Raw genomic sequence first — 9,868 nt, forward strand, 5'->3', positions numbered from 1 at the left:
GTTGTTCCAAGTAAAGCACAGTACAGCAAGTCAGTCTGTGGGTTACAAAAGACTGGTGAGATCACTGTCCTCAGGAAAAGCTGCAGCTTCCAAGTACTGAAAAGATGGAAGAATGATTCCTGATTGCTACTGAAAACTTAATTTTCATAATTAAGTCATGGACTAAAATTAGCCCCTATGTTGTATCCACCAGGCAAAGTATTAACAACTTCAACAGAACTTTATTTACAGTGCAAGTCTCTTCTCCAAGCTGTAGCTGTGCACTCTGTAACTCTCCCAGCCTCCTCAACTCCTCCCCCCTCCTTCCTATTTCCTGTCTTTTCAGACTCCCAACAGCCAGTGCTCCCAGTTCTAATAATCACATTCCTTCCCCTCTTAAGAAACTTTCCAAATTAAAATAAACATTGTTGTTCTAACCCCAGGAACAAATATGAAACAAGACACTATACTGTTGGCAGGACTATTATACTGAAAACACTGTAGATACTACATAACATAGTGTTTAGTCCAGGCAGGTGGTCGTCTGAGTCTGACAGGCCGTCTCTCAAGCCCCAGTTCCAGTGCAATGTCTTGTTGTGTTGGTTCTACAGTGAAGTCATCCAATGCAGACTGGGTGTTGGCATAATCTCCTCTTGGTGCATAGGCAGGTGCAAGATAAGCATTCCATACCCGCCCATCAGAAAGTCGATAGGTGTAAGGTCCCTTCTCTATGATTTTAAGAGGAGCTGTGAATTTATGGTCCCCTTTGCGTAAGATTTCAGGAATTCGTATTCTAACAAAGGAACCACACTCAAACTTTGGTTCCTTAGCACCCCGCCATTTGTCTCTGAAAGCCTTAGACTTTGCTTGATTCTGTTCAACTGTCTTTCTCTCAGCATTACTTAGTGTCCTTGAAGCAAATGCAACAGTCCTCTCTGTGTTGTCCTCATGAAGTTGTGTGAGGACAGCCCCAAGTCCATAATCAGAAACATCAGTAGTTACAATTGTGGGCAATGTGGGACTGAATAATGCAAGTACTGGACTATGTACAATCAAGTCTTTCACCCTTTCGAAACTAACTTGTGCATCCGTTGTACACACTAAGGTTGAACTTCTCCGTAGTAATTCTCGTAACGGTTCAATGACAGAAGCATAATTGGGAATGAATTTTGCATACCAGGAGGTAAGACCCAAGAAGGAACGTAAGGTTTGCAAATCTGTTGGAGGAGGAGCATTTGAAATTGCCAGGATATGATCTGGCTCAGGTTTTAGTCCAGCCTGTGAAATTGTATGCCCCAGAAAGGAGAGTTCAGTTTGTCTAAATTTGCATTTGGACCTATTGAACTTGAGGCCTGCTTTGCTGATGCAGTTTAGTACAGACTGCAGGTTATTGTCATGCTCCTCAGTAGAATTTCCAAACACAATAATATCATCCAAATAGCACTGAACTCCATGTTGATTCTTCAGAATCAATGACATCATTTTTTGAAAGGCACTTGGGGCTGATGTGAGACCGTATGGAACACGTTTAAAACAAAATAGTCCCTCATGGGTAATAAATGCTGTGAGGTCTCTGCTATCTTCGTGCAACATAACCTGGTGGTATGCGCTTTGCAAATCAAGAGTAGAAAACATCTTTGCTCCACGGAGTTCTGCAAATACTTCCTCTATGTGAGGAAGAGGATGGCTGTCAATCACAATAGCTTTATTTGGCTCCCTTAAGTCCACACAAAGGCAAATGTCTCCACCCTTCTTCTGCGTCACTACTATAGGTGAAACCCATTCCGAGGAGTTAATCTCTTCAATAATGTCCTTTTGAACAAGTTTTCTAAGTTCCTCTGAAACAGCTTCCCTGACTGAAAATGGTAAGCGCCGTAATTTCTGTCGTACAGGCAACACATTATTCCGCATTTTAACTTTATGCAGAAACCCATAAGCACAGCCAAGTTTCTCCTCAACCTGGAGTTGGGTCCCAGCTGAAACTGGTGTGTGTACTGCAAGAGTGCTTTGCTGAGGAAGATCAATTCGTCCATTAACTACCCTGAGATTTAAAGCAGCTAATAAATCTCTGCCAAGGATAGCAGTGCCTTTGTGGACAATGTAGAACTCCGCAGTTACACAGCGATCACCAAAAGTAACTATTGCTGGCAGGCAGCCATGTACTGGAATATGATTTTTCAAATAGCATACCAAGTGAAGTTTGGGTTCAGTAAGAGGCATATCTTTAAAGTAATGCAAATAGATGGAATCAGGTAGTATAGATACTGCTGAGCCAGTGTCCAACATTAGCTGAATAGAGTGTGATTTGCCTGAGGGTATGGCAGAAACATTTACAGTGCACTTTATCTGTTCTGGAATATGTGCAGCAGTGATTTTGTCTACACTCAGCACAGTAACCTCTGGTATTGTAATTGCATGCACCTGTTGATTGAACTGGCTACTGCGACGTACTTTAGTAAAATGCCCAATCTTTTTGCAATGATTGCACTGAGATACTTTTGCTGGACATCCTGTGTAGCTTGCAAGATGTTATGGGGATCCACAGTGAAAGCATGCTTTTACTGTATTTTGCATTTGCTGATTCAGTGGCTTTTCATTAGTTTTCCTTTTGCAATTGTTTGTCTGCAGTGAGAGTGAACTTTTCTGCAAAGGAGTCACAGCCTGGACTGGGCCTCTTGTACCCTGGCTCATTATTTTGGCTTCAGCTGCAGCTGACTCAATCTGAGTAGCAATGGTTATTGCTTTTTCTAGTGTAAGTTGTGGTTCTAGAAGTAAGCGTTCTCTTGCATGAAGCATTGTTGTTTTCTCAATGAGCTGGTCTCTAATCATCTCATCGGCCATATTCCCAAAGTCACAAGTTACAATCAGACTCCTCAAGGAAGCCATATACTGCATTATAGTCTCCCCTGGTTTCTGCTCACGCTCGCGAAATCTGTAGCGATTAGCTACTACATTCACTTTTGGCACAAAAAAGTTCTTTAATGCAGTGAGTGCAGTCTCATATTTATCATCTGCAAGGGGAAAAGTGTAAAATATACACTGCCCTTCTGCTCCAAGGCAGTGGATTAGCAGAGCACACTTTCTTACTTCAGAAATCTCTGTAGCACTGATTGCAAGCAGATAAGTCTCAAACATACAGATCCAGGCAGTAAAAGCAATTGGAGGCTCACCTGGGCTTTGCAGAAAGGGTGCAGGTGTGTTCAGAGGCAGAAGATCCATCCTCGTCGCCAAAATGTTGTCTCCACCAGGCAAAGTATTAACAACTTCAACAGAACTTTACTTACAGTGCAAGTCTCTTCTCCAAGCTGTAGCTGCACACTCTGTAACTCTCTCAGCCTCCTCAACTTCTCCCCACTCCTTCCTGTTTCCTATCCTTTCAGACTCCCAACAGCCAGTGCTCCCATTTCTAATAATCACATGCAGCATCTAAACACCATACCCTAGTTACCCATCTTTTTGCCTTTCTGCATAGATAGTCATCATCACCAAATGAAATGCATTTCCATCCCCCTAAGAAAAATATCTCTTATCGTATCCAGGTGGATCTTCAACAAGCTATCTCTTGTCCACATCTTAATCATCTGTGATGGGGTGAGACAGCAGTGTAGATTAGGACTTCACATATTGTTGACACTGAGATCTTACTGCCCTATCACTTCTCTTAGCGACTTCACTCACACCAACACTGTCTATAAATCTGTCCCTGGGGAACTCCATAGGAGAAAGCATTTGGGGGCTGATTAGAAATTACCCAGCAGCACCAGCTAAAAAGTACCCGTCAGGAATGAACAAAGCCACTCAGCCACTGTTTTGGCCAATCTGCAGATACATTGGACAAACTAGTTGAAACTATAGTAGGGAGAGAATTGTCAGACACGTAGATGAACGTAATTTGTTGGGGAAGAATCAACATGGTTTTTCTAAAGGGAAATCATGTCTCATCAGTCTAATAGAATTCTTTGAAAGGGTCAACAAGCATGTGGACAGAGGGGTCCAGTGGATATAGTGTACTTAGATTTTCAGAAAGCCTTTGACAAGGTCCCTCACCAAAGGCTCTTATGCAAAATAAGCTGTCATGGGACAGGAGGGAAGGTCCTCTCATGCATCAGTAACTGGTTAAAAGATAGGAAACAAAGGGTAGGAATAAATGGTCAGTTTTCAGAATGGAGAGAGGTAAAGAGTGGTGTCCCGCAACGGTCTGTATTGGGACCAGTACTATTCAACATATTTATAAATGATCTGGAAAAAGGGATAAACAGGTGGCAAAATTTGCAGCTGATACAAAACTACTCAAGCTAGTTAAGTCCAAAGAGCTACAATGGGATTCCACAAAACTGTGTGCTTGGGCAACAAAATGGCAGATGAATTCATGTTGATAAATGCAAAGTAATGCACATGGGAAAACATAATCCCAACTATACATATAAAATGATGGGGTCTAAATTAGCTGTTACGATTCAAGAAAGAGATCTTGGAGTCACTGTGGATAGTTCTCTGAAAACATCCACTCAATGTGCAGTGGCAGTCAAAAAAGCAAACAATATTGGGGATCATTAAGAAAGGGATAGATAATAAGACAGAAAATATCATATTGCCTCTATAAATCCATGGTATGCCCACATCTTGAATACTGCGTGCAGATGTGGTCGCCCCATCTCAATAAAGATATACTGGAATTGGAAAAGGTTCAGAAAAGAGCAACAAAAATGTTTAGGAGTATGGAACAGTTGACATATGAGTAGAGATTAATAAGACTGGGACTTTTCAGCTTGGAAAAGAGATGACTACGAGGGGATATGATAGATGTCTATAAAGTCATGACTAGTGTGGAGAAAGTAAATAAGGAAATGTTATTTACTCCTTCTCATTACACAAGAACTAGGGGTGATCAAATGAAATTAACAGGCAGCAGGACTTGGCTATGCGGACCATGGCCACTGCGATTACTATGCGCAGAAGCTCATGGCTTCAGGTGTCGGGCCTTCCAGCGGAGGTCCAGAATACCATGCAGGACCTCCCCTTCGACTCTGCTGGTCTTTTTGCAGAGCAGACAGACTCATGGCTGCACAGTCTGAAGGATTCTAGGGCAACCCTTAAGTCTCTGGGAATCCATACACCTGCTCCGCAGAGGAAGCCCTTCAAGACCCAGCCTCCCCAGTGCTTCTACTCGGGGGAGCACGAGGCAGGACTTTAACAGAAGAAGGGGCAGGAACAATAGGAGGAGGCCATCAAGATCCTCATCCGACCAAGGCCACAGTTAGTTCAAACAGCCTCCTGGCCCTAAGCCTAACTTTTGAAGATGCGCCCGAAGACTGAGCACCAGTCCATCTCCCGGATCCTTCTCCCCCTTTTGCGAACCGTCTGTCCCTCTTCTACCATGCCTGGGCCCAGATTACCTCAGATTGCTGGGTACTGAGCATGGTAGAAGTGGAATATTCTAGCCAATTCTGTTCCCTCCCACCCTCCCATCCCCCTTCCCCGTCCCTCTTTAGGGACCCCTTTCACGAGCAACCCCTTTTACAGGAGGTGCAGTCGCTCCTCGCTCTTGGGGCAATAGAGGAGGTTCCTCAGGAGTTCAGGGGGAAAGGGTTCTACTTCTTATACTTCCTCATCCCCAAGGCTAAAGGCGGGCTCAGACCTATCAACATATTCATAAAGAAAGCGAAGTTTCGCATGGTCTCCCTGGCCTCCATCATTCCTTCCCTGGATCCAGGGGACTGGTACGCCACCCTCAACTTGAAGGACGTGTACTTTCACACCTCCATCATCCTGGCCAACAGATGATTTCTCCGGTTTGTGGTCAACGCCCAGCACTACCAGTTTACTGTGCTTCCGTTCGGGCTCTCGGCGGTCCCTCAGGTATTTACGAAGTACATGGGCATCGTGGTGGCCTTCATCTGTAAACGTCGGGTCCAAGTCTTCCCGTACCTGGATGACTGGCTCATCAAGGCCAGGTCGCAAGCACAAGTGGAGGAGCACCTGGCCCTCACTCATGCCATCTTTCTCAGGTTGGGCCTCATGCTGAATGTGCCCAAGTCCACACTGACCCCAACACAGAAGATAGAATTCATTGGGGCTCTCCTGGACTCCACGCAAGCCAGGGAATCCCTGCCTGAGGCCCGCTTCCAAGCTCTCGGGGACATTATCGAGAATCTCTGCCGATTCCCCACAACCACTACCTGAAACTGCTGGAGCATATGGTGGCCTGCACTTATGTGGTCCAGCATGCCAGGTTGTGTCTCCGTTCCCTACAAATGTGGCTGGCGCAGGTGTACAAGCCCAGTCAGGATTCTCTGGACAGAATAGTCACACTCCCCCCTCAGGTTCTAGAGTCCTTTGGTTGGTGGTTGCAGGCTCAGGTGGTCCGCGGGTGAGTACCCTTTGCTAAACCGCAGCCCTCTCTAGAGTTAGTCACGGACGTCTCAGCACTCAGATGGAGAGCACACTTGGGCACTATCAGGCCACAGGGCATGTGGTCCCAGGCAGAACTGTCGCTGCATATCAACATCAGAGAGTTGAGGGTGGTCCATCTGGCATGCCAGGCATTCCAAGCTCATCTTCAAAGCAACTGTGTGTCGGTACTGATGGACAACATCACAGCGATGTTTTATATAAACAAACGGTGGTGCTCGCTCCTCTCCCCTGTGCTAGGAAGCCCTCAACCTGTGGGACTTCTGTGTTGCCCATTCATCCACCTGGAGGCGTCATATCTGCCGGGAGCTCAGAATGAGCTAGGAGACCGACTCAGCCACTCATTCAATGGGCATGAATGGTCCTTCAGAGCAGATATCACCCTGGACATCTTTTGGAGGTGGGGCTTTCCCTACTTGGACCTATTCACAACACCGGAGAAACAGGAAACGTCATCGCTTCTGCTTCTTCCTGAACCTCAGCCCAGGTTTCATCACGGACGTGTTTCACCTGTCATGAGCAAATCACCTGCTCTATGCATTTCTGCCCTTCCCTCTCATACACAAGGTCCTCCTCAAAGCCCGCCTGGACAGGGCCTCATTAATCATCATAGCACCGTGGCCTCGCCAACACTGGTTCACCACACTGTTGGACCTATCAGTGGACAGGCCCGTAGCCCTTCCCCTGTTCCTGGACCTCATCACACAAGACAACGACAGGTTACGACATCCCAACCTGGAGTCCCTGCACCTCACAGCGTGAAAGCTCCATGGTTAAACCAGTCTGAACTTCAATGCTGTGACTCAGTCCTTCTCGGAAGCCGGAAGCTCTCTACTTGAGCCACTTACCTTGCCAAGTGGAAGCGGTTCTTGATTTGGTCTATGCAGAAGGGTACTCCTGCACCAGAAGCCTCGATCCCGTTTATTTTGGACTACCTGCTTGACTTGAAATGGCAGGGGTTGGCGACCTCTTCCATCAGGATTCACTTGGCCGCCATCTCTGCCTTTCACCCAGGGGTGGAGGGTAGGTCGGTCTTTGGAAACTCAATGGTAGGCTGCTTCCTCAAGGGGCTGCATAGACTGTATCCTCAGGTGAGACAGCCTTTTCCTCCTTGGGACCTCAGTCTAGTCCTCGTCAGGCTTATGGTTCCCCCCCCCCCCCCTTTGAGCCCATGGCAACGTTCCTTGCCCTATCTATCTTGAAAGGTAGCTTTCCTTGTGGCCATCACCTCAGCTAGAAGGGTCTCCGAACTCAAGGCACTGACATCTGAGCCCCCTTACACTGTTTTTATAAAGACAAGGTGCAACTACACCCTCACCCTGCGTTTCTTCCTAAGGTAGTCTCTCAATTCCATATAAATCAGGACATTTTCCTACCTGTGGTTTTTTTTTTTTCCCAAGCCTCATGCCAATAACAGAGATTTCATGCTTCATTCCTTGGACGTGAGACGTGCCCTGGCTTTCTATATGGAGTGCACAAAGCCGTTACGGAAGTCTCCACAGCTCTTCAGTGCTGTTGCAGAGAGAATAAAAGGGCTTCCCATCTCCTCCCAATGCATATCATCCTAGATCACGGCATGCATCAGCACTTGCTATGACTTGGCCGAGATTCTGGCCCCGATATTGACAGCGCCCTCTCCAAGAGCCCAAGCATCATCTGCCGCTTTCCTAGCTCAAGTGCCCATTCAGGATATATGCAGCACAGCCACATGGTCCTCTCTCCATACCTTCACCTCGCATTATGCAATTTTGCAGCAGTCCAGAGATGACGCAGAGTTTGGCAGGGCAGTGCTGCAATCTGCGACCAGATGAACTCTGACTCCACCTCCAAGAGTACTGCTTAGGAGTCACCTAATTGGAATGGACATGAGCAAGCACTCGAAGAAGGAAAAACGGTTTCCTACCTCTCATAACCATTCTTAGAGATGTGTTGCTCATGTCCCTTCCAAATCCCATCCTCTGTTGGAGTATTCTGGCAAGAAGGAACTGAGCAGGCGGCGGGTCAGCAAGGACCTATATACACCACCATAAAGGCAGCACTCCTAGGGGCTCCACGGCCGACCTGACGGATACCGCTAGAGGAAAAACCTTCCAACAATCATGCATGTGGCGTGCACACACCTAATTGGAATGGACATGAGCAACACATCTTGAAGAAGAACAGTTACGAAAGGTAGGTAACCATTTTTTCTGTTCATTCCCTCTGGAGCACCTGGCATTGGCCACTGTTGGAAGACAGGATACTGGGATAGATGGACCTTTGGTCTGACCGAATATGGCTGTTCTTATGTTTATTTTTTTTTTAAGATTATGCTTAGAAAATATATACTCATGCAAAGGGACTGAAGTAGACACTTTTCCAGCACCCCTCACATATCTCTCTTTCAGGAAAAACAGATTAGCTCTTGGGATATAAAACAGGTTTTGCAAAACTGTAGTCTATAATAGACAGTTACTTGAATTTCCATTGGACAGCTCCATATTCAAAGGTAGTTGTGACCTCACAGAAGATGCTTTTACTTTCTGAGGATGCGGGGTTCATTATAGAGGGCAAGTACAGGAGCTGGCCAGCTAGTACAGCTTTGGGGAAGCTGAGATGAAGAAACAGTGAAATAACTGCTGAATGTGCTCCTTGCCATTGGTTGGGGCACTTAGTCCAAAAAATGTTTATCTAATTTAAAAAAATCTTTGTTTTTTCTTAAAAATGATAAATGAGATGTTTACATCAGCTCTCCAAGCCAAAAATTGTACCGGCTCCTGCCGCCAGGAAACAGATCAGGGGTTTCCGAACCGTTTTAATCGTGCACTCACATTGACCTCTGTTCTTGTGAGTTGGGAAAGTCAAAATACCCATCATTTGAGTATATCAGGGAGCAGGAGCTTTTAAAGTTCAACCAGGGCCCTACCATTCATGTGTCCTGTCCTCTAAAAGAAAGAATCTGCCAGAGAGAGGAGAGTGGAATTGCACATATATCCCAATAAAGCATGCTCAAATATAAGACAAAAACTTTCAAAGTTATGTGCCCTTACATTTCATGTAATAAATTTATCATGAGCTTTTGCTTTATCAAAATCTGCTCAGGTTGTATGAAGTTGTAACAATATATAGCAATACCATTAGTAACATATATATAGCAGGGGTCGGCAACCTACGGCATGCGTGCCACAGACGGCACGCGAGCTGATTCTGAGTGGCACGCTGCCTGCCCTGTGAGAGGAGGAGGAGGAGGGGCCGGAAAGCATCACGCTGGGGGAAGAAGGGGGAAGAGGGAAGCTTGGCTGCCGCAGGACCAAGCTTCTGCCTCCTGCCCCTGCAGGGGAGAGCAGTGGGGGAGGGGGGTCCCGGCCCCCCGCCCCACTCAGCCCCCCGCCCACCGCTCTCCCCTGCGGGGGCAGGAGGCAGAAGCTTGGTCCTGTGGCAGCCAAGCTTCCCCCCTCCCCCGTTTCTTCCCACAACGTGGTGCATTCCGGCCCCTCCT

Source organism: Chrysemys picta, chromosome 2, assembly GCF_011386835.1.
Source record: "Chrysemys picta bellii isolate R12L10 chromosome 2, ASM1138683v2, whole genome shotgun sequence".
Taxonomy (NCBI): domain Eukaryota; kingdom Metazoa; phylum Chordata; order Testudines; family Emydidae; genus Chrysemys; species Chrysemys picta.